At 35.3% G+C, this 27,343-nt stretch overlaps 1 long non-coding RNA gene across 1 annotated transcript in view; it reads right to left on the bottom strand.

The window, feature by feature from the left end:
- Positions 1–763: 763 nt before the first annotated feature.
- Positions 764–27,343, bottom strand: part of LOC309870970 — a 248,047-nt gene continuing 221,467 nt past the window's right edge. The window contains exon 5 of the long non-coding RNA XR_014314909.1: positions 764–1,070. This is a non-coding gene — a long non-coding RNA (uncharacterized lncRNA). The remainder of the gene's footprint in view (positions 1,071–27,343) is intronic.

Below are 27,343 nucleotides of genomic sequence, written 5' to 3'. Positions count from 1 at the left end.
TTTAGAGCAATACACTTATCTTATCTCAGACAACAATAAACTAACAAATAATTTTTACCGTATGAAAAGCAGTATTCTAATTATTAGACATAATATCTCTGGTAATATATAATACAATAAGCCTATGAAGTAGGTATGTACTATAATTATCTCCATTTTACAGATGAGGAATCTGAGACCCAGAGAGGCTAAGTAACTTATTCTAGGTGACACAGCTGGTAGATGAAAGACCTGGGATTCAAAACTTGGCTATCAGACACTGTTAATGTCCTACCCCATGGTCCCTTGGCCCATTTCTGAGTTCATCTGCAGGGGAAGTAGTCAGTTTCCACATACTTAGAGCTTCCTGCCACAGACATCTGGTATCTACACTTGTCAGCCTGAGACCTTCCACTGATTTGTGTCTGGGGCTTGCTCAGCTTTTGCAGGGGGAAGTTTAAAGGTGCCAGGTCTTTAATGCCTCCGGAGAAAACTCTCTGTGGGAGAAGGATATGGTGGGTTCACCTTGTCTCTCATTTCTTGGAGGAAGGGAGTATTCTGAGATATGCTCCATAAAGTACCTCAGGGGATCTTGAATGGAATGGAGCTCCTGCTGGTCTTAGGGGTGACCTGCTCACTGGCATGCTTTTATCTATTTCCCCGCCTTTCTTTCCCCCATTCCTTCATCTGTGCTTCCTGGAATTGCCTCTCAAAACAAGTACCTGCCCCCAAATTTTGCCTCTAACTTTGCTTTTGAATGAATTCAAACTAGGGCATATAAAACTCTCAGTATACCATACCACCTCGCTGCAATCTCTGCTTTCTTAGTCTCTGGTCTCTGCTCAGAAAGGCCTGCCTTGTCCATGTAACTTAAAATACTTATTTGTTAGGTTGCAGGCTTAGCTGCCAAAACAAAGAGACCCAATATTGAGATTTTAAAAAAATGAACTGTACTTATCTCTTGCATAACATTCCAGAAATACATAGACAGGGAGGCACCTCCTCTTCTGAACATCTTTCAGGAATATAGATCGCTTCTATTTGGAGGCTCTGCCATTCCCCAGGGTCCTTGTTCAAGCTGGTTCACATTCCTGCCAAGAGAGGAAAAAGAAACAAAGGTATCCTTTTCTAAGTATGTGACTTAGAATCTGCACACCTTGTTTCTCTTCTCATTCTATTGTCCAAAACATTGTCAGATGGCCTAGCTACAAAGGAGCCTGAGAAGTACAGTTTCTACTCAGGGAGCCGTGTTTCCTTCTATCATTCAGGATAATGGGTATTGAGAATAATTAAGAGTCTTAACCAAAAATAGCATCTCCCCCGCCCCCCCAAATCATCTATGGATTCTTCCTCCTGCCTTATTTCCCATCAATTCACATCTCACTATTTGAGGATGGATATTTGTTTCTTATCTGTCTCCCCCACTAATATGTAAATGCCTTGAGGTGGAGACTTTGTTAGTTTTGCTTACCACTTTAAAGCCAGGGCCTAGAATGGTGCTAGAAGTCTGAAATTGCTAGGGCTAAACTCCCTCTGGGGGATTAAGAGGACAACTTGTTTCTTGTCTTCCAGCTTCTGGTGGCTGATGTGACATTCCTGGACTTGTGACGATGTCACTCTGGTTTCCAACTCTGTCTTTACATCATAACCTCTTCTCCTTTTCTGTCTGCCTCAAATATCCCTCTGACTTTCTCCTTCCAGGAAACCTGTCATTGCATTTTGGCCCACCCAGATAACTCAGAACTGCCTTAAGATCCTTAATTGAATCACAGCTGAAAAGGGCCTTTTCCTAAAAAAGGTAACATTCATAGTTTCCAGAGTTTTTCTGTAAATATTTTCTTTTGGAACTGGGGTGGGGAAATGGTGGGTTAGGGTATTGGTTGGGGTGGTGGTAGTGGTGCATTTCTCTGCCTGCTTTGTCCCTTCTCTGGCCCCAAATACTCATATCCATCCCACATGGAAAATATACTCACTCACTCCATCCTAACATTCCCCAAAGTCTCAATGTATTATTACAGCATCAGCTGAAGTCCAAAATCTCATCTAACTCTCATTTACCCCCTAATCCCAAATATCTTCATCTAAATCAGATATGAATTAAGAGTCTGGGTAGGATCCACGCTAGAGCAAGATTTCTCTTCCATCTGGCCTATAAAACTAAAAAGTAAACTGCTTCTAAAGTACAATGATGACACAGGCACAGGGGAAAACAAACAAACACAGACTCTGCAGACCAATAAAATATGTCTTTGCCTCAGATGAAATTCTTGGGCCACCTGGTTGTAGACCTTTGCTGGAGGAGGACTGCAGAGTTCCTCCAGGGAGAAATGTATATCCATTTGCTGGTGATGGGGTGGAGATCTTAATGAGACATTTTGTTAGGGAAAGTAAGATTCTAGAGCCTGATTGAGAAATTTCAAGGAAAAGGATGGAATTAACTGAAAATAAGTCCTGCAATTCCTCTATAAATTTAAATAGATAAATATGGAAAAAATATTGTTCATGCATTCAGTCCTTTTATCTAGATCTATCTACTTACCTGAATTTATCTATCGATCTACCTAATAAAATTTATAGAAAAATTGAAAGTACGGTGCAAAGAATAGTTTCTTTTTTCCTGAAGTACTTGAGAAGTGGCCAAACCGATGAACCCATCACCCCGAATAATTTAGTATTTCCTATAAACCAGGACATTTTTAAAAGTAATTACAATAAAAACAAAACTAAGAAGTGAATTTTGACATATTACTACATCTAATCAGATTCTATTCAAGTATTTTCAGCAGTTCCAATAAGGTGCTTGAGTCCAATCTAATCCTCACACCACATTCAAACTTGCCAAGTGTCCCAGTGACGCCTTTGTAGCAAACATACTGAGGTCAGTGTCTTTCTTCATATTAAGTTGCCAAGTTTCTTCAGATTCCTAGACTAGTTCCTTGGTCTGTCTTTGCCTTTCATGGCACTCTTATAGGTCACGGGTCAATATTTTATAGAATAGATATATATAAGCCACCCTTTACAACCCCAGCATGGCAGCTCATTCTGCCCACAGGTCCTGTCCCTGTGCTTTAACAAACCACCATTTTGCACTAAAGATGTCTTAAGAATTCTTTCTTGGTCATTGGCTCCGGGCCTCACTCCACCAAACCTCACTTACATTCTAAAACTTCGTTATTTGGCACCCAAACGTGGGGCTTTGAGTCTTTACATCTGGTCTCTGAGCTTCGGTGCAGAATTGATATCAAACAAAATCTTCTGGCCAACTCTAACATAGAGCTCTAAAAGTAAGGAGATTTTGGAAACTGTTCTTAACAAAGATGGAGAGTACAAGATACTGAAATGAGTTTGTGCCATATTGGGGCTACTTCTACAGTTTTGATCAAATGAAGAATATATGAAATGGAACCACAGCTAAGACAGAGCTACAGCTAATTACCAACTCTTTGACAACATGAACAAGAAATAAGTATTTAATGTAGTAAGTCACTGCTGTTATTTTAGCTCACTTGGCAAATAATGATACTGATGCTGGAAGTGAGGGGTTGCCTAAACCAAAAGCCAAAACTATGTATCACTTCTTTTATTATTGGCTATGGAGGAAACAGAGATCTAGAGAAGGAGTAACCAGTGCTTTTAATGGTATTTCATAAAATGCACAATGGATAACTTGGAAGACATATAATGACACAATAAAACTCAAGTTTTACACGAAAAAAAAAAAGAATAGATATAGACAGGTCCTTTGATGTTAGTTTGTATTTTCTAGAAATTTATATGAATAGGATAATACATTATGTATTCCTTTATATTTTTTTTGCCTGTTTTTTTGCCTCATTTCCAAAGTAACTGTGCCATTTTCATTCCCACCAGAAGAATATAAGAGTTCTGATTACTTATGTCCCACTGAGTATGGTCAGTATTTAAAGTTTTAGCCATTCCAGTGAGGGTGTAGTGTTATCCTCTTGTGACTTTGATTTACATCTCCTTAGTGATGACTAATCATGTTGAGCATCTTTGCATGTACACATTTACCATCCATATATCCTCACTGGTGAAATGTCTGTTGACATTTTTTTTGTTTCCATTTGAGTTGCCTTCTTCTTATTAAGTTGTAAGAATGCTCAATATATCCTAGATGCAAGTTCTCTTCAAAATTTTGAAGAAAATTGCTTATTTATAAAGTCCAAATTTTTCCAAAATTTTAAATGATCACTCTGCTTTGCTTTGTATTAAAAAAAAATCTTCACTAATCCAAAGTTCACTAAGAATTTACCCTATGTTTTTTCCTTGGAGTTTGATAGGTTTTGCTCCGACATTTAAGTATGGTCCATTTTGTACTGATTTTTAAAAATATGATGTGAAGATGTAAAGTAAGAGTTGAGTTTTTTTTTTTTCCATGCAGCAAAAAAACCATTTTAGCATCATGACTGGAGAAGTTGTACTTTCCACCTTTCCACACTGAGTTATCTTACATCATTGTTGAAAAACAATCAACCATGTATGTGAGTATTTCTGGGCTCTTTATTTGTTCCATTGGCCTGTACATCCACTTTTATGACAAAAGCACAACTTTTCCTCAGTTGGGTTAACAAATATCTTTTAAATTACTACTGTGTTCTTGGATATGCTGCCATCACTCTTTGAGTAATTCTTTAGTTTCTGACACAAAGGCATAGTATATGTTCATCTTGTATTGCCTTCAGACCTAAAGCCCTACTTCCTGTCAGTGAAGACTGGTGTTTAGAAGCCAGGATCTGAGTGTTAGTCATGGGCACTCCTGACTAGTAGAGTACTACTGCCCCCATACCACTCAGTGGACAAGCTAAGGCACAAGTGTATGTATGTACACACACATAATAGACACGTATGCACAGCATACATACATCTATATTTCTCCATCTTTACCTACTTATTAAAAACCACTATTTCACACTGATACTACCAATTCCAAAATAAGGTTAATTCTATTTTTTTTCTTATTGTATTTGAACTGCCTTCTGTGATCATGAGAAAGCTGGATCCTAGTATCTTAAATATATTACTTGTTAATTATTTGATCAACCTCCCTTTATGTGATCTCTCTGCCATCACCACTGCCACTTCTTATGCTACTTCTGCATAAATACCCTCTTTCCCTTGCTATGCCTCTCAGGCCGGACTCTCCCCTGTGAAATCCCATTTCACATTCTTGGGTGATGATGTCTTTTGCTTGACTGTTTTCACGGATGGATGCCCTCCTCACCCTGCTTAGACTCAGGTACCCCAAACTAGAACACTCTTCTTCAGGGAATCCCCCTTCTTCCCCACCCATGAAATCTGTGCAGGTATTTACCTAAATTAGCTACATTGAATGGCCTTATGACTGAACTGTATGGAAAGAAAAGAAGGAGAAGAGGAGGAAGAAGAAAATTAAAAAGAAGAAGAATAGTGGGATTGATGAAAAGTAACTACATTTTGGGGTGCCTGGGTGGCTCAGTCAATTAAGTGTCTGACTCTTGATATTGGCTCAGGTCATGATCTCAGAGTCATGGGATCCAGCCCTGCATCAGGCTCCATGTTCCGTGGGGCATTTGCTTGGGATTCTCTCTCTCCCTCTCCCTCTGGGCCTCCTGCTGCTGCTGCTGCTCTCTTTCTCAGTGAATAAGCAAAATCTTTACTTAAAAAAAAAAAAAAGAAAGAAAACAAAACAAAACTAGTTATGGGGCACCTGGGTGGCTCAGTGGGTTCAAGCCTCTGCCTTCAGTTCAGGTCATGATCCCAGGGTGCTGGGATCAAGCCCCGCATGGGCTCTCTGCTCAGCAGAGAGCCTGCTTCCTCCTCTCTCTCTCTCTCTGCATACTGCCTGCCTCTCTGCCTGCCTCTCTGCATACTTATGATCTCTGTCAAATAAATAAACAAAATCTTAAAAAAATATATAGTTACATTTTGTCTTTGAGTGATGGTGCAACTTTACTATTGATATTACAAGAAAGAGTATCTTCAGACTTGAGAAGCCTTAGAGACATATAGATTATATGTAAATAATATTGATAATTTCTACTCTTATTTACATTGTATCTTTAAATGTAACTTTATGGAAGTCAAGGTTGCTACAGCTGTCATTTCACATATGTCTCTCTTCTCCTGCTACGGTAAGACAAATAGTGCACTCCTTATTGTGATTATATTTTTTAAACTTCAACACAAGAGTAACGGTCAAGGAAATTTAGAAGTGGTGTCTGATATTCACTTTTAAGTTATTGGTTTTTTCCTTGGATCTTTAACAAAATTCAGCCTTTTGAGATGATTTGCTTAGAAAATAAGATGACTTGCTTCAATGCATGGTCAAGAAACATAGAGAAGGTTAATAGAAAGAACAGACTAGTGGAAGGGGACGGATAATTAAACAAGCAGTGGGAACTTGTATACAGATGAATCCATATACAGAGTTGGCAGAAGAAAATATGTGCAGTCAGAAATGAGCTATGGAGGTTAACATTAACACAAAGCTCTATGAAATTAAATTTCATTCATTATTGTGGCATATATGTGTAAGTTCTAAAAAGGTTCTAAGCTCCATGACCAAGCAAACCAAAGCAGGAAAACTTTTTGAAAAATTTAAATGATAAAAGATTTTACTTTTATCATTTTAATATTCATGGTTTTGTAAACACAATGAAAAGCATCATTAAATTATATAACAAATTCTAAAAGTCCTAGGTAGTAATTTCACTTATTTTGGCCTCCAAAATAGGAATTCCAGTTTTCAAAAAAAGTAATACATTATTTTTTTTTAAATTTTTTATTTTTTTATAAACATATATTTTTATCCCCAGGGGTACAGGTCTGTGAATCACCAGGTTTACACACTTCACAGCACTCACCAAAGCACATACCCTCCCCAATGTCCATAATCCCACCCCCTTCTCCCAACCCCCTCCCCCCAGCAACCCTCAGTTTGTTTTGTGAGATTAAGAGTCACTTATGGTTTGTCTCCCTCCCAATTCCATCTTGTTTCATTGATTCTTCATCTACCCACTTAAGCCCCCATGTTGCATCACCACTTCCTCATATCAGGGAGATCATATGATAGTTGTCTTTCTCTGCTTGACTTATTTCGCTAAGCATGATATGCTCTATTAAAGCAAAAGCTACAGTACACCCACTGAATATCACTCTGTATGTAAACTGAGGCATCAAGTTTACATAAATAGAGGTTTTAAATGGGAATTGTCACATTCCAGTGGGCACCTCAATACTCAAAAAATTTCATGTCCCATTTCAACTAAAATTCCCAACCATGAAGATCTAAATTTCTCAAAGGCAGACTACATGGAACATAAAATTTTTCTTTAAGAATAACTGACTCTGGAAAATAAAGTATTTATTTGTACTAATGAAGGTATATATAGTTAAAAATAAGAAATATCATAAACTATTTGTACATTTATCCATTTATTTCACTAATAACATGCATTTTATATGTATGTGTATATATATATATATAAATTTAAGTTCAATTAGCCAACATGTAGTACCTCATTAGTTTTTGATGTAGTGTTCAATGATTCATTAGTTGTGTAACATCCAGTGCTCAGCAGATCATGTGCCCTCCTTAATGCCCATCACTTAGTTACTCCATCACCTTACCCCCCTCCCTTCTGTACCCTGAGTTTGTTTCCCAAGGTCCAGAGTCTCTCATGGTTTGTCTTCCTCTCTGATTTCTTCCCACATTCAGCTTTCCCTCCCTTCCCCTGTGGGCCTCCACACTCTTCCTTATATTCCACATATGAGTAGAGGTGATGTATAGTCTCACACTTATCTCAAGTTTTCAAATACATTTTAATTATATTTAACTGTAAAAATATATATTTAAACTCTTCTCTGGGATGTAATGTAATCAATTCATGGATTTGTCACACTGTAATATTAAAAACCACAGAAAGTAGAGGATCTACAAGGAACTAAAAGTATCAGAAGACTACTATGTGATTTGAAATCTGATAACTGTTATCAAATTCTTTAGGTTTGACTATTAAAAGTCATTCATTCCACAGCAGTTTTGAATATGTACTGTAAACAAAGAACTAGGGCAAACCTTTAGTATGTGCCTACTGTCTATACCTGCTCAGCCCTTTTACCCATAGCATCTCATTGTTTATTCTCCTTGAATCCAATTTAAAAAGAAAAAAAAATATATACAACTGAAGGATTTTTTTTTTATGTTAAGAAATTATCAGAGTGCCCAGCACATGGTAGATGTACAAAACATTAATTTTCCTATCCTCTCTCATTTACTCTTTGAAGTAACACTGCCAAAAAAACAAAAAACAAAAAACAAAAAACTTTAAAGCAACCACTTAACAGATAAAGAAACTAAGGTTCAGTGAATTTAAGTGACATGCTCTTGACCAGAAAGGCAGCAGGATTTGAAAGCAAGTTTAAAATCCCAGTCTCCTGGGTGCCTGGGTGGCTCAGTGGGTTAAGCCGCTGCCTTCGGCTCAGGTCATGATCTCAGGGTCCTGGGATGAGTCCCGCATCGGGCTCTCTGCTCAGCAGGGAGCCTGCTTCCCTCTCTCTCTCTCTCTGGCTGCCTCTCTGTCTACTTGTGATTTCTCTCTGTCAAATTAATAAATAAAATCTTTAAATAAATAAATAAATAAATAAATAAATAAATCCCAGTCTCCTGATACCTACTTAAATTCATTCCTTTATTTAGTGCTATGCATGTGTTTATTGTAAATGGAAAAATTACTCTTTAGTTATTAGAAAATGAACATGAATTCTCCATTAATTGTTTAAGGGTCCACAATGTATAAAATTTAGAGCAGCTACAAATATAACAAGAAAACAATACAATTCTGCTATCTAACGCCATATATATGCTGGCATTGTATCACGCATACATTCATATACATTCATATTACGTGAATGAGTTTTATGCTCATTAAGAGAGACAAGTAATGTAAATACTTGGGGTACATCTGCCAGCCATAACAGATAAGGCACATGTACTTGAAGTGAGCATGAGATTGGAATCCTGAATTAGTTATTTCCTTAATCATCTCAGTTTCCTCAGACTTTTCAGAGTGTGAGCATCTCATTTTACATAGGATGATTCTGGTCAAATATATATATATTTTTTAGTGATGAGATTCTTATATGTATGCAAACATTTCATCTGATCCTAATAAAAGTAATTGTGCATCTTTAAACACTGAAGTATAAAGCATAAATCTATTATATATAATAGTATATTTTTTAAAAAGAACTTCTATTCTGGAAGATAGCAAACATACACCCATACGGAGAGGATAGGGTAATAAACTGCCCATGGGCACATCCAAGCTTCAGCTATTAGCAACTCATCAATAATCTTGTTTCATCTCTATGATAATAGCCCCCTGAGCAGGGATCCCAATGTGGGGCTCAATCCCACAGATCCCAAGATCATGACCTGAGCTGATATCAAGAGTCAGATGCTTAACCAACTGAGCCACCCAGAAACCCCTGCCTTCTCACTCTTTAAATAGAATAATATACTTTAAGATATACTCTTTAGACATAAATTAGTCAGTATTAATTTTTTTTACTTTTAATTTCCCTTGAATTACTATCCTTGACACTTTACTTATTATAGTTGCTTTTCTGAAATTACAATAAGTAATCTATATTGTTTTGATATTTGGATATTGAGATCTGCATACCTAATTTCATGTAATTTTCCAAGTGGTATAAGAAAATGCATTACTATTTGCAAAATTGTAGAGATTTTAAAGCAAAATTTCTGAACAGACTCTCTTAATAGCTGGAAAAGTATTTTTCTTTTTGAAGAAATTCGCTTTCTTTAGTGAAGTTCTCTGTGTTACATGGACTGCAGGTGAGACTTCTACTATATTAGGTTCATTTTCATTCCAAAAGGCGAGGTATACTTCTTTTGAATTTTACAGGAAGTAACTAACTAGAAGACATCTTCTCTCTTTTGTTTGCATTCAACCAACATCACAGATATGTATGACTGCACACCATGTATCATGTATTATGTATAAGGCACCTTCTGGATATTGTGGGTGAGACCAAGGTGAATTGTTCACAGTTCCTGCCCTATAGCCACTCACTATAGTGTGGGAGAAAGACCCATTAAGAAGTACCTCTAATTCATAACAGAAAAAGAAACCATTATAATGGAGATACAGTATATGATAGAGATGCAAAAGTATAGGATAGAGAATTATCAGTATTGCCTGACTTTGTGGCAAAGACAAGATGTACGTTGGTCCAAATGAATGAAAAAAGAAATCCAGGCAGTGATAAAAGCTTGAGCAAAGATATGGAAACAGAACAGTAAACATTGTTTAGAGAAATAATGATTAATCTGTTGTGTTTTGAACATGTGTGTAACAAGTGCCTAAAGGATAGTTCAAGATGAGATGAATAATTTTGTGGAAAATTCAAATGCCTGGCTATCAAGTTTTGACCCTGTTAGAAAGGGACACTACAGAACAATATTAAGCAAAGTTGTATTATTATTTCTTAACTTTTTTCCATGGTATTTATAAATAAAATAATGGCAGTACATTTCAATATGTCTATTCATATGATTTTCTCTTTTTAATATATAATTCTCCGTATTACTTTATTTTGCCCAGAGGAAGATTAGCATTGCTATATCAGAGAATAAAACAAGAGAGTGAGAGAGCATCAGTACTAAGTTTTGAACTGCAAAATTGTATTTTCTGTTCTTAGTAAGACAAGAACTTAAAATTTTAGTATTGCTACAATATAAAGGGAATTTTCAAATTTCTGTAGCTTCTATTGAGGAATCTGGAGCCAGAGGTCTGACTAGATCTTATTGCTCCTTCCCTGGTATGCAGAATGTACTCTGTTTTGAGGTTAAGTCCCTTGAGAAGAAGCAAGATGTGATAAAGAAAAGAGGAGGAGGTCGAGAGACCACCTGGATGCTTCATCAGATTGTGGAAAGAGATGACAAAACCTGATCAAAAGAGAACAGAACATCCATGGTAGAGAGATATTTTCCTGAAGGCATTGTGGCCTTGAGAATCCTTCTCTGTTACCTCTGTCTACCTAAGAAAGATCATTTATGCACACATAGCATGTCTCTAAAAAGCATGGAGGAAGGGAGGGCATCTGGAGTACTTACCTGAGAAGGACAGAATCAACCAGAAGAGACAGTTTAATAGGAAAGAAATAAGTTAAAAAAGTACTTTGTTTTCCCATTCACCACTCAAAGAGATGAAGATGTCAAAGGAAAAGCAGATCAGTCATAGAAAACAAAACTACATTTGGCTTAAGTATCTGAATGTTGTTGTAATTTTTCTATTTACCATTCAAAGTGCTTCATCCATTTATAAATCACTCTTTATTTCTTTTAATTAAACCAGAAGGATCATATAATAAAGAAATAAAAAGATTTCACACTGGTTTGTCAAGACTTATAGCAACCTGGTTCTCTCACTTGCTGGCTGAATCACAGGTCAGAACAGTGGCTCAAGACCCAAGATAAAAAGTGTCTGGAAAGACTTATGTCCCCCATGGTAGCGGAGAAGCTGATAGACAGGGAGGACAGGAGAGGAGGCTGAAAGTATCATGTCTGGCAGACAGAAACCTTATGATTCCATGACTCTACAGTCTAGATTATCTGGACCTAGCGATTATGCCTACAAATCAGGTTCTATCACTTTCACGCATATAAGACCATATTAAATTTATGTATTCTTTCTTGGCTTGACTTTTCATTTCGTTGATATGCTTTTTTCCTCCCTCCTTACATCCATTGTTCCTTTAGTCCCTAAACTAATTGCCATATTATCTGGTAAGGAATTAGATTTAGTAATATTAACTGATATTAACAAAAGTAGCATATTGTTTCAAGTTATTGTGTTGTTAAACAGAACACGCATGTAATAAAATAAATTATATCTAGTGTTAGAAAACATATCAGTGATTGTCAAGGAATAAGAAGGGGTGGGATTTTGGCACCAAATGGAACTCCTCGGGATGGTGGAATGTTCTGCAGCTTTCCCATAATGGTGCATCCATCTGTCAAAACTCATTGAACTACACACTTAAAGTATGTATAGCTCATTATATTTAAATTATACTATAATAAAGTTAATTTAAAATATATAATAAGCATAGTAATTTTGCCAAGCATTAAGGAAGTATGATTTCCTTAATGATTAAGGAAGTCTTTGAATACCTGCTGGGCCCCTCACAAACTAACTGACTTGGGATAAGTAATGATCCCTCCAAACCTCAGTTTCCTTATCAAGTAAGAGTAGCAGTAATATCTATTCCATAGGGTCTGTATTAAGAAAAAGTGGCAAATATATGTAAAGCACATGGGAAAACAAAAAGCAGATAGGAAGAAGTCCATGAATGCATATCTTTACCTACACTTCTATAGCCAAGTGAGAGCTAATTAAAAACATTTTTATTAATAGACCTGAATAATGCAATCCTATTTATAAGAGGAAGTTCTTTGATAAAACCCTAAATTCAAAATATGTGTTATTCTAGTTTTTATTCTAGTTATTATTCTAGTTTTTTCTAATGTAAAAGTATTCTTTCTCTGTATTTCATTATTTCAGGAGAAAATACACTCAGTTCTTCTGAAAAAAATTTTGAGGGGAAAATGTTTAATGTGTTTTTAGTGAGGAGGATAACTATGGTGTGCTAATAATGGTCATATTGCTTTCTTTCATTGCTGGGACACTAAAATACACTATACCAATAATGTTACAGCAATAATGAAAACTGTGAATTTCACTGGCTACTGCTATGAAGAATAACTTCCTTTAAAAGTAAAAGATCTCAGTCTCTTTGGCTCTGTAACCACTTTTGGAATGTTTTGCTGAATTCTTTTAAATCAGCATAATTTATGGCCCAAAGCATCATGGTTACTTCAGTGTGAAGTTAATTCATTTAAACACAGACTAGCTTCTGATTCTGAGATTTACATTGTATCCAAAGATGGTATAAAATAGATTCACTCCCTAAGAATAAAATGATAAGAATTATTGTTCTTGGCTTCTCTATGACTGTTCCAGTGAACAAATGTGTTGGCCTTGTAAAATGATGACTAAAAAGCTCACCATCTGAAAGCTAGAAAAGGAATGGCTGTACCGCAAAGTATTTAAATGAGATTTACACAGAAGTTGAGGAAAACCAGAGAAAAAGAAACTTTCTTATTTCTTATTTATTTGTTTGCAATTTATATCTCTCTTCCACTTACTTATGAAAAGAACTGAAAATGAGACATACAGTCTGGCATGCTATTGAGACTTTAAAAGGTTAGAAAGAAAGAAGAATGGAATTAGGGTAGGTTTATTTAATTACTGTAATATATGCTAAATATCTTTAATTCCTTATTACTGATTACAGTTGGTGACGAGCTCACCTTTACTGCATTGTAGTGAAATGTGAACTATAATTTGGAACACATTCAGTTACTGTTTTGTACTCCAGCATTAAGACTTCTCTATAGCCCATTAATTTTAGTGAAGTTTACAATATAGTAGGTAAGAGTGCATGTTCTAGAGTCAGGCAAATCCGAAGTTGAACACTGGCTCTCCCATCCAGTGGAAGAGTAGTACAGACTCTATTCCTGCCTCTCTAGCTTGAAGATAATTAAAATCACCTCATAAGTTTTTGAGAGGATAAAATTCAATAGTACCTGGCAAACACCAAACTTCTACCCTTGGTATTTTATAGGCTTGACCAATCACCATTGGCCCCATTCATATACAGAGCTTCTTATGTCATGGGTAGTCATTACTATTGCAAATGCTACTGAGGGTAACATTTAAAATCTTATCCTTTTGTTTCTTCTCTCTAAGATGGATGGAGAACCCAAACATCATACCTTTACACACTGAAACATATTTCTGTTTTAGCGAAATCCTTTTATCTTCCTGCATTTTCTTTGGTAATGGATTACTCTGGGGCACCTTGTCTCCTTGTTTTACTTTGTTTTGCCATCACCAGTGGTCTACTGGACAACTCCACATGAAGAATAACTCCATGTGAATACTGCATATTCAACACTAAATTGATCGTCCTTTCCCTCCTCAGTTCTCCTTCCCTTGCATTCTTCCTTCCATATTCCTACTCCTGGTAGATGGCCTGACCAGACACTTGGTTTTCCTATTATAAATCCTGGAGACCTTCTTGATGTCCCATTTTTCTCTCACCATATCTTACTGATCCAGTTCAATTCTCTGTACTGCTCAGCACACAGCTTTTCTCTGTATTGCCATTTACACACTTTCCCAACCACATGACAAAATGATTCCTTCCTCCACATTTGCATTCTTGCTGTTTTCTATATTATAATGTTCCCTCAACAAGCTACAATTTCAAAACTCATCGATAATGTCAATTTTTCCATGAGGTCTTATTTCTTGGCAAGGCATCTGGACTTTGTGTCATTAAGTCCCTTACTTTCTGATATAACTGCATCACATATATGCTTCCTTGAGAATATCAGTGGAAGGCAGACAGGCTCTGTGTCAGACGCCCTAGATTCCCTCTTAGTGTCATAGCTTATTAGTTTCCTTTTCTTTGAAATGGGGTTAATGTAATACTGAGAGGTCATTGATACAATTAAATAAACTAATGTAACTGAGAATTCTTTTATTGAAAATTGACACATATGTAATAGTATATTTTTAAATTTGAATCTGCTACAGTCTAAACCAAAAGAAGTTTCCTGCATCATTCAAAAATTGCATGTTTATTGAATGATTGGATCTGAAATTTACATTTATTCCTTCATCTAATGAATAAATACTTAAAGTTTCTGATGAAGGATATATCATCATATTTAGGATCATGATTTTTTTTTTAAACCTAGAATTAGTTTAGAAAATGAATACCCTGAAGAAAATGCCTGTATTTACTGTGAAAGTGAAATTAAGGGTAAAACCAAGCAAGAAGAGACTAAACTAGCATATAGCGACTAAACTTGACATATAGTCCATCCATTTTTGCCCATTTCTATAATCTCTCTCTGGTTTCTTTGCCTCCAGACTTTCCCTGCTTTGATCACTAAAAATACCATTTTCATCATGTTGCTTTCCTATTTAAGTGTCTCCCCATGGCTTACCACATCAAGACCCTAATTCTCTGCCTGGAATTCAAGGTTTTACCTAATCTGGCCCCAATTTATGTATGCAATTTCATCACCTATTATTCTGGCCGATGTGATCCATAAAACCTTTCTATCATACATATTCAGTAGTTTATGACCTAGGATCTGACACTTATCTATGCCCCTAGGGCGATCTAAATAGAGTCTTCTTTACTGAAGATTTCCTTAACTATTAGAATCCATATTTTTAGTACTTGAATTACATCTCAAATCAAAATACATTCACTGTTGCTTAGAAAGTGTCAAGATCTACAACAGAAACCTTGAGAGACATAAAGATGAATTAGTAACAGTCTTGATTTCAGTTTATTATGAGACTGATGCGCTACCTACTGCGCTAAGAGGCACCTGATTTCAGTTTATTATTAAGTTTAATGAAACCTATAGAATGTGTGATGAAAATAGAGGAGATAAAAAGTAAGGCACATGTTTGTGTGTGTTGGGGGAGTGTGCTCAAAAAAATTTCCAGGAAGAGTTGATATTTAAGCTGTGTTTGGAAGAAGAATCAACTAACCCAAAGGCACAATAAACATAGTATCTAGGGCTCATGATACTTTTAAAGGCCCACAGATAAAATCTTTAATTTTAACTTATTTTAATATCATAAAAATTTAATATACAATATTGGATATATAAGAATGAACTCAACAGGATTATACTTGTTTTCATGCCAATGCAGTATTTTTTAATATTTTGATGGAGGAAGGAGTCCCTGAAGACAAAGTAACTTGGGCTCACCAAGGTCACACTGTCATCCTGCCTGGAAGAATGAATGTGATATTCATGGGTAGAGCTGGAAAGAAGAAACAATTTGAACAAAGGTCATATTGTAGGAAAATATAGGGTAGATGTGGAAAATATAGGTTATATGTAGGAAATTCTGATCTTCTGATCAGATTAAACATGACAAATTGGGGTGCCTGGGAGGCTCAGTCAGTGAAGCGTCTGCCTTCAGCTCAGGTCATGATCCCAGCGTCTTGGGATCAAGCTCCACACCAGGCTTCTTGCTCAGCAGAGAGCCTGCTTCTCCCTCCACCTGCTGCCACTCTCCCTGCTTGTGATTTCCCTCTCTTTCTCTCTTTGATAAAAAAATAAAATTTAAACATGACAAATTATGGCTAAGACAGGTAGGCCAAGAGAAGGTGGAGTGGATCTTACGGTTATGGAAGCATTATTGGTGGCAATTTTAAGGAGATTTGAACTTGTTAATGTTTACATAAAGAGCTGTTGAATGGGGGAGTGACATAATAACAGTTTTCTATACCTAGTGTATTTATTCAACAAATATTTACTAAGCACCTAAGATGTGCTAGATATTTTGCTAAGTACTGGGCACACAATCGTATAAAAGGGAGTCCCTGTCATTATCGATCTAACATCCTAATGGGTTTAAGAGAAAACAAACACACAAACTGTCAAGTCAATAATAATTTCCCAAAGTGGTAAGTGCTTTGAAGACAGTAGAGGGGAAGAATAAAGAGAATAAAGGTAGAGTACTCTCGTAGTTGAGAGGGCCAACATTCCAAGCAAGAGGAACATAGCAGAGAGAAGAGCAAGTTCCAAGGGCTGGCAAGTTGACAAATCTGAGATGAGGCTGGTGTTACTGGAATGAGTGAATAAGAAAATGAACATGAGGAATGATGTTGGGGAGGAAGTTTACATTTTTGCACTTGATTATATAACATCTTATGTTCCTTTGTCTTTATCCTTTCCAATAGTTTTTAAATTTTATCTTTAATTTACAAGTTGTTTCTTTTTTTGTTTTTAATCTGTGAAAAGGCATTTTTGATCCTTTTTGGAATGCAGTGGTGTTGTTAAAATTCTCTTCTATCCTGCTCAACATCTAACAGTGAGCTGAGATTATGAAAGACGTTCAATAAATATTTGTATGACTGGTCTGTTAGACAGCAGATATATTCAGATATCATATGAAATTCCACTGAAAGGAGCCAAGAATTCACTTTGGTCTTTGATAAGTAAATTGTCATTTAGTTTACACAGCCCTATGAACATCTAAAATAAAATAAGAGGTATCACATGGCACTTTAAATAATACTGGCCTCTTCTTTGATAAATTCGTTTAGTACTATTATAAGGGACATCATGGTCCATGATTCAATTTGGAATTTTACTCATTGTCATGGTCAACCAAGAAAAGTGCTATCTAAAGGCAAAGCTTAGAGATTATTTTTGGAAGTTGCAGCATATATGCATATAATTTCCCCTGATGTCTCTAAATAAATTCAGAAAAATTAAATGAAAGCAAGAATTCAATTTGGAAGAAAAGTTTCATTAATTGATATAAGCTTTGGATGATTCAAGAGTTGTGTTCAGAGTAAACATCAATCTGTATTTATGGAATAGTTAAGAAAAACAGCACAGTATTATATAATTGTAAAGTAAGCATACAGTAAGTCTTATAGTTTTTGGTTTATTCTCTCATGCTGTAATATCTTTAGACAAAACAACTTACTAAATATTATAGCATTATATGTATTTGTCATAATCATTGATTTTAACTGCTGCAACTTTGAGGAATTACTGGTATCTTACATTTTATTTCAATTTTTGTTAATAGAATTAAACTGATATCACTTGTAAATATAGGGTTGATTAAGGGGAGTTTATGTTTGTGAAGGGCTTGACCTTTGAGAGTGATGAATAAATCTTAATAATATTGCATTTGAGCAATACATAATCTCCAAAGGACTAAACAAATAGAAATTAATCCCTTAATTATTTTATCCTTCAATTAAAACTGATAACTCCCATTCTCCAGTAAAGCAAAATGAGTCACGGAAATATAATCCTTTGATTCCGTGTAAATTTCATCACTTTCCAGAGTAACATTAAGATGTAGTTTAGAAGAGTGGGGATTTTAAAGTGCAAACAGTTTTATGACTCTTGAGGGTGGAGTGATTTATTATTAATGACTTTCCTCTTATCCTTAAGTATACATCAAAGCATTACTCCTGTACTAAAATCCAAAGAAGGTTTATATTAGATCTTCATTTATAATTAGGTTTCATAGACTTAATTTGGGAATTTGATTATATAAATATGTGCAGGCCATTCAATTTAGCCAAGTATTATTCAGTGTAGTAGCATAAATAGCAAATTTAGTATTAATGTGTAAGAGAGAATTCTGTATGGGGAACCACTTTCCTAATTCTGTCCACTTGGGGCTTATGTATGACTCTCTGGCCCAAGAATTTATATTGAAATATATATTTCCATTCAATCTGGTAATATGTTCACCTGGAGGTTTCATGGAGGGATCAAGATTTTTTAGGCAATAATGTGGCTTAGAATTACCATATGACATATTTTACAATAAACTCCAAAATCTATGTGGTGGGATCCCATATTAATTTTCAGTTCCTTCACACTGAGGATTAAGAGCTCACCTGGGGACCACTTATACAGTATTGATTGCAGAATGATCCTACCAGAGTAAGTCTTCCAGTTTTCAGTCCCTGATACTCTTTTCATGATACTTCTGTGGTTTGTGTTAAGATAGTTTCTTGACGCTGCATAGCTCTAATTACTATTCATAATTTTTACTCTTGCTATCATTCGGGTACTATTGAATAATTCTGCAGATGTCACTTAATTTTTAAAAATATTTTTATTTCAGAAAAATATCAAACTTATAAAAATTTCAAGGATAATTTAAATAACATTTTTCTGGGCCATTTGAGTGTAAGAGACTAACACAATGCACCATCACCCCTGAAAACTTTAGTATAGAACAAAAACATTCTCTTACATAACCCCAGCACAACCACCCAGGAAATTGATAATTGATACATTACTATCATATAATCCTGAGATTATATCAAGTTTTTCAAATAGTCTCAATAAGGTCCTTTATAAGAAAAGGATCCAGTCCAAAAACAATATGGAGTTTCCCCAAAAAGTTGAAAACAGAGCTACCCTATGACCCAGGAATTGCACTACTGGGTATTTATCCCAAAGATACAAACGTAGTGATCCAAAGGGGCACGTGTACCTGAATGTTTATAGCACCGATGTCCACAATAGCCAAACTATGGAAAGAGCCTATATGATGTCCATCAACAGATGAATGGATAAAGATGTGAGATATATATATACACATTCACACACACACACACACACACACACACACACACACAGCCATTAATAAAACATGAAATCTTCCATTTGCAATGACATGGATGGAACCACAGGGTATTATGCTAAGTGAAATAAGTCAACCAGAGAAAGACAATTATTATAGGATCTCACTAATATGAGGAATTTGAGAAACAAGACAGAGGATCATAGGGAAAGGAGGGAAAAATGAAACAAGACAACCAGAGAGGGAGACAAACCATAAGAGACTCTTAATCTCAGGAAAAAACTGAGGGCTGCTGGAGGGGAGGGGTGGGAAGGATGGGGTGGCTGCGTGATGGACATTGGGGAGGGTATGTGCTATGGTGAGTGCTGTAATTGTGTAAGACTGATGATTTACAGACCTGTACCCCCCAAACAAATAATGTTAATTTAAAAAAATTAACGAGAGAGAAAAAAAGAAAAGGATCTAGAGCCATGCATGATATTTTGTCATATTCCTTTAACCACCTGGTGACTAGGACAGTTCTTTGGTTTTTCTGAAACTTTCACAACCATGACATTTTTGAAGATTATAGTCATTATTTGTTAGAAATCCCTCAATTGAATTTTCTCATGTTTCTCCATGATTAAATTTAGGCTTTTCAGTTTGGGCACGTATATCACAAAAGTGACTCTGCATTATTCTTCTTACATCCTATTAGGCGACACACAGGTTTGATTTGTTCCGTTGCTGGTGATGTTAATTTTGACCGCTTGTTTTAGACGATATTTGATTGGCTTCTTATCATAAAGTCACTTTTTTCCCTTTTGTAATTAATAGCTATTTTGTGAGGGAAACACTTTAAGAGTAGGTAAATACCTCATCTCTCATTGCAATTCCAATTTATTCATTTATTTATATCAGGGTGGACTGATAGATTCTTGTTTCATTTAATAACTTGCAGTCCAATTTCTTCATTATTTACTTTAATGTCAAAATTGTCCCAGATTTGGTCATTGGGTCCCCTTTGAAGTTACCTTTTTTGACTTTTTGACATTTCTCCATAATTTTTTGAGAGTTTCTTTCTTTATTTTTTTTTCAAATTACATTTATTTATTTTCAGCATAACAGTATTCATTATTTTTGCACCACACCCAGTGCTCCATGCAATCCGTGCCCTCTATAATACCCACCACCTGGTACCCCAACCTTCCACCCCCCCACCACTTCATTCCCCTCAGATTGTTTTTCAGAGTCCATAGTCTCTCATGGTTCACCTCCCCTTCCAATTTCCCCCAACTCCCTTCTCCTCTCCAACTCCCCATGTCCTCCATGATATTTCACTTACTTGTGGAGAGTTTCTTTCTTTATAACACAAGATTGTCCAGGCTCATCTTTTAATATTCTGCCCAGTCATAGATTGTCTAAGAAGGTCGCTTATCTTAAATAGACAGTGGTATTTAAAAACCAAGATCTGAGTGCTTGGTGTTCTTACCACTATTAGATTCCTGATTCCAAGCTTCTCAGTGCACAGAGATAGAAAATAAATAAATAAATAAATAAATAAATAAAATTTTTATTTATATATATTTATTTAAATAAGTAGGTAGAGATACATATTTATATTTATATTTATATTTATATTTATATTTATATTTATATTTATACTTACATCCATAGGTAGTTTACCTATCTAGAATAGAAGAGTTCACATTAATATCTCCACTTCAAATACAACACCCTTTTTTGCCCTTTCCCTATTTCTAACTCCTTAGTCTTGATCAATTACACTTATATATCCAATCTTCCAGGACTTCCACTGCCACACCCAACGTGGATATCTAACTAGTATGTACTTCCAATGACTACAGCCCCAGCTGACATCTGCCTAAAACTAAATACAAGGCTGCAAGTGATAATGACCTCCTTGCCCGAATAAAGGGGGCTGGCCCCAATAAAACCACAGAATCATGAGAAATAATAATACATTATTGTTTGAAGCCACTAGTTGTGTGTGGTTTCTTTCTTCTTCTTCTTTTTTTTCTTAAATATTTTATTTATTTATTTGACAGAGAGAGAAAGGTCACAAGTAGGCAGAGAGGCAGGTAGAGAGAGAAGGGGAAGTAGGCTCCCCGCTGAGCAGAGAGCCCGATGAGGGCCTCGATCCCACGACTCTGAGATCATCACCTCAGCTGAAAGCAGAGACGTAACCCACTGAGCCAGTCAGGCGCCCCTTCTATGTGGTTTCTTATAAAACCATAGATAATCGAAAAAGTGGAATTGGGAGGATAGAAAAGAAAGAGAGCAAGAAAGCGCCTAAGAAAGTTACCTGACAGTAATTGGAGGAGGGTAAACATCAATATCTTTTTATTTTACATTGCAGCTTTGCCTAGCAGTAGCCCTAATACTACCTGGAGGGCAATACAGACATACTCAACTGCTTGAACTATTATTTTGACAAATGATTTCATAGGCGTTTTAGCTGCATGATCTACACAAATCAAGGTTTGTAAAGATGGGTCAATAAATTAGAGCTAGTTTTTTGTTTTGTTTTGTTTTTAATAGTTTTATTGTGATATAAATTAGAGCTAGTTTTGTCTTCTTAATTCTCTAAGGGATCTTGAAAGGCCAACTGAATTGTACCTCATTTTTCTTATATATAGGGTCCCTTTTTATCTGCATATTTGCCATCTGAGAGCTGCACTATAAGATTACACAGAGAATAAAAATAAATCATAAAAGAACAAACCACATGGAAATTTAGTTCTCCTTCAAACATCCTTTAGACTCCATCTTATTTTGTTTTATTATTTTTCTAAAGATTTATTTATTTGAGAGAGAGATTGAGAAAGAGAGAGAACAAGTGGGAGGGTCAGAGAGAGAGAGAATCTCAAGCAAAGAGCCTGACATGGGCTTGGATCTCAGGATCCTGTGATCATGACCTGAGATAAAATCAAGAGTTGGACTCTCAACTGACTGAGCCACCCAAGCATCTCTACCTCCATCTTATTTTAACAGTAGAATCTATTTAGTTCTCTTCTGCAGCTTCCCTTCTCTTTGCAGCTTGGCCTGCTTCTATTTTTGGATATTTGGAAGTCCAATATATTGCAAATTTATTGCCAAATGAAACTTTAAGCTTTGCAAAAGATAACAGAATTCCATGGAGACCACAAAAAGAATATTAGAAAAATACTTAGATCTCATTTAAAGCCATTGGCAAGTAAGCAGTAAGCAACAGGGAAAGAAAAAGCTAACACAAATGAGGACAGAAGTTTCAAAATAGAATGATTTTTAAAAATTGAAGACTTAAGAGAGATCTTCATAAAAATTGATTAAGCACATGCATATTTGCAAAAATAATCTTCCTTATTTTGTGCACATATCATGCAATAGTAAATTACATCAAGAAGAAAACAATGTTCTTTGTCTTTTCTAAAAATTGGGCTATGTTTGCAAATAATAAATTAAATTTAGTTAAATATTAGATTACATTTTATCACATTTTTATAATTTTGGTCTTATTTTTCAAGATAAAGTTCCAATTGAAAATATTTTCCTCTAATTTAATGCTGATTCATTTTAAGTGCCTTTCTCCCTATATTAAACATATTAATTATCCCCAGATGGGGAAGTAAAATAATATTTAGCCTCCCAAATTAGTGAGAAATAATTTATTTGATAATGGTTTTCATTGTCAGTTAATGGAAGATACTATCTTAAGTAACTGAGAGCTCACAAGAATGGGTAAACAGACTTTAATATAATAAGTTCAGGTATTAGTTTACATAAAATAATCTACCTTATGATAATGGAAAATATCAGTTCCTCTCAGGAAAGAATGTGTTCAACAGATATTTTGCATTTGATTTTAGATATTTTTAAAGAATACTAAATACTGCACAAAATGGAAAATCCCACTGTCTTTCTACTCTCTTTTCATACATCGAGGCAATCAGCAGTTAGTTCATCATTTTCTGAGGAAAAAACAAACATCAGACTATGAGACAGAGTCCCACCCCTGTCCTGGGTTGAGGAGATAAGCCAATGCTATTTAATCCTTGTGCTGGGAAAGGAATTGATGGTGACTGGTTAGAAGGTTGTTGCTTCACAGAGAGAGGAAGAGAGAGCAAAGGGCCATCAGATGGGAGGTTCTAGAATGGGGGCTGTGGCAGTTCCTGGAGAAGTAAAATAATTCTGACCTTGGCTGCACAGCAAGAGTATTGCTCTTCAGAACTCTTGGGTCGTATCAATTATTCTTGGGCATACCATAAAGTATTGTAGTCTTAACGGAGAGTATCCATAAGATGTTTCCTAAAAGAACCCCTTGTAGAGAGATCTTCATGTAAGATCAATAGCAATTTGGGAAGCTATGAGAGGTAGCATTCTATAATGAAACAAATGTGATACTGGGTATCCATATATCCATATTCTAGATCCACTTCTATTTTAAGGAAAAGATCCTTCTTAGATAAAACAAAGAGGATAAAATACATAAGTGATTTCAGATGATTTTTGGCCTCAGAATTCTTTTCCCTTTTCTTCCCTTCCCGCCTTCCCCTCTCCCACATTCTCTCTTTCTTAAACTCTCTTTCTCTGAGGCCTACAGGAAAAGGCAATATATGAACATATATAAGTGGACAGCTGTAGTTGAAACAGGGGTGTGGTCCCAGATCCAGAGTCAGTTTGTCGGGTCTCCGCTTACCCTCTTAATGTGTTGGTACCTATAGTTCTTCAATGATTCCCTAAGAGTGAAACTGAAGATAATTTGAAGCCACTGGACTATCTTCAGTGTTCCATCAATTTAGAATCTACAATTCTATCAATCAGATTATTGATTATAGCCCTGTGTGGTCATATTTTATAGTGTCTGTTCATATCACAGTGCCTGTCTTTCTCTTAGAAATTCTTTCCTTAGGTGGGCCATAATGGTCATACTTGTTACTATATGGCTCTTCAATGTTTGTTCTTAAATGAAAAGAAACAACTGGCCTAAGAAAGGTCAATAAGGTTTAATTGCTAGGAATCTGTTACATGGATCAAAGACGTTACTTCGATCTGGACTGATCAATAAATGGAGATATAAAATTATCTACATTGTGGATATTTTAGACGATGGGAAATTCCAAAAGCTGGAGAGAAAGAAGAAGGAAAAGGGAGAAAAGGAGTGAGAGAGAGAAACAGGAGAAGAGATGGAGGGAGGGAGAGAAGGAAAGAGGAAGAGGGAGAGGAAGAATGAGAGAGGAAGAGGGAAAGGGAGAGAGGAAGAGAAAGAGAGAGGATTATAATATGCAAATTCAAAGAAGTGAAATTTTAGTACTAATTAATTTTCTAATGATTTTTTAGTTTCTTCTTCCATTCTTTATAAGTCTTGAGTGCCTAGGACTCTGATATTTTCTTACAGGTTTCAAACAGATACACACATATATACATATTTCTTCTTATTCAAATAAATTTATTTTACTTGAAAGCAAGGGAACTGTGATGGCTTAAATAGAGGCTTAAATGAGAGACAAGAGCCCACAGTAACCAGTCTAAAGCATTTGTTATATATTTTAGTATATGTAAATATTCTTTAAACTTGCTTATCTTTTGATTTATATATATTATACTTAAATGAATGAACAGAGAATACAAATATTTTTGCACAGATAACTTCACATAACATTATTTATAACATTGAAAATGGAGACAAGTTAAACACCAAGTAAAAGGCTAATAGTTAATAAAGAATGGCATAGTCATGTAATGAGCAATGAGCAATTGTGTAGCCATTTCAGATTTTTTTTTTTTTAGGAATGCTTAATATAAGCTTTCATATTACACAACTCCAGGAGATATGGAATAGTCTAGGTAAATGATGTCCTTTAGACTTTTGCATTGTCCAGCCTATGCTTGTATATACACTACATGACATATTAATGATTTATTAATGATATATTAAACATTAAGCCATGTTTGACATTATGTTATTTTAAATTACATATTTACATATTGTTAAATTACATTGTTAAATTAAAAAAGTAGAATTCACACAAAAAATTATGTCTTTGGTATAATCCTAAATATGCAATTTTTAGATTATGGAGATGTATGTTAAATTATAATAAATTATCTCTGGATGTTAGAATCATGAAAGGTTTAAAACAATCTTTGGCATTTTCTTTTTTTAATAATGAGTATATATTGTTGGAGTCTGAAAAAAAATGATAATTATAATTTTTATGCTACTGCCTATTGGTCTGTTAAACTAAACGTCAAACTTATAAACAACAAAATCTACTATATCCTACATTTAATGGATTCAAGTATCACCTTCATTGCAATTCTGTTGTTATGCTTCACATTAACACTCAACTATTAATTTTTCTTTTATTATTCCATGCCATCTGAGATGTCTGCTTTATTTATGGATTACCAGATACCATTCTTTAATAAGGACCTAACCAGACTTGAATATACTGAGAAAAAACTTCATGTTTACCACAGTCAATGGCTTTGTTGACAACATGTAATTCTTATTTTGCTAATTTCTAAGCTATAGAAAAGACAGAATTCTCCAGGGATATTACAAATCAATACTAAGCTTTGATTTTTTCATACTATAAATGGATTTAACTTCTAGATGTACTGATTTTACCATTTGCAAACTGATGATATATAAGCCTGCCTAAATGGCCCCTGAGGATATGATAAAAATTGATGCAATTTAGACTAATAGAAAATATTAGACTCAACTGTGGCAAAACCAGGTAAACAAATCTGTGAAATGCTTTAACACCCTTACAGAAAGGGGCATATTAAAGAGGTCTGGGGACAACTGGTTTAACATTGACAATAGAAAAGTCCTGTTATGGGGAAAAACTGACCTAGCTCACACACTGAATACATGTATCTTCTACTTAGCACAATGTAATTTCTCAGTGAGTTTCAAAGAAGGACCAAAAGCAACCTTTGTATGAGAACCTGAACTGTGTGGGGCCAGATAATTAATTAGAACCTAATATAACAAGCAAGTAGTCACAACTTGGGTCCACATTCAGGCACCATGACAATATCAAAGGTATGTATTCCTATTGCTAATCTGCTTTTACTTCTTGAAGATGAATGCTACTAGTGAAAGAAATAATAACCACGTATTATTGAGCTTCACTCCTGCATGCCCATTCACGGTGTTAGTATTTTACATGTATTATTTCTAATCCCTAGAAAACTCTTTAAATGGATTTTCTTATCTCCAATATACAGAAGAGGAAAGAGAAGCACATAGATTTTAAATAATTTGCCCAGGGTCATTCAGTTCATTGGGCTTGACTCAGCATTCAAATTCAAGGGTTTGAAACACAAATTGTTCTTTTTGTACTTTGATGCTTCCTTCCTGTTACTGAGATTATAAGGGTTGAGACTCACAGTATTAATGAAATTAATCAGTGTCTTATCTAGAAAACAGTTCATAGAAGGTCAACAATATTATAGTATATTATGCTATATAATACTGTTTTTCAATAGCTTCAAAGATTTATTATTTTTCAAGTGGTTTATATTAGTTATCTATTGCCAAATAACAAGTTTCTCCAAAACATAGCAACTTAAAACAACAAACATGTATAGTCTCATAACGTCAATGCGTCAGAAATCTAAGCACAGCTTAGTTAGCTGCCTCTGGCTCAAAGTTCTTCCTGACATTGTGTCAAACTGTCAGCTTGAGGCTGTGGTCTTACCTGAAGACCTAATCGGTTTGGGGAATGGGGGGAAGATTTGCTTTCAGACTCACTCATGTGGTCCCTCACCAGGTAGACCTCATGTCATGTTGCTGGCTCCACCCAGGGTAAGTGATCCAAAGAGAGAAAGACAAAGCACCGAAGACCAAAAATGTAATATTTTATTACTTAATCTATGAAGTGAGATACCACTTCTTCTGCTGTCTTCTCTTCATTAAAAGTGAATCAGTAAGTTTAGATTATACTTTTTTTTTAATTTTTAATTTTTAATTATTTATTTTTTTATTTTTTAATTTTATTTTTTTTTTAAGATTTTATTTATTTACTTGACAGAGAGAGATCACAAGTAGGCAGAGAGGCAGGCAGAGAGAGAGAGGAGGAAGCAGGCTCCCCGCTGAGCAGATAGCCTGATGCGGG

Source organism: Mustela nivalis, assembly GCF_964662115.1.
Source record: "Mustela nivalis genome assembly, chromosome: 1".
Classification (NCBI taxonomy): Eukaryota; Metazoa; Chordata; class Mammalia; order Carnivora; family Mustelidae; genus Mustela; species Mustela nivalis.
Note: the sequence above shows the minus strand (reverse complement) of the source record. Positions and strands in the feature narration are given on the sequence as shown.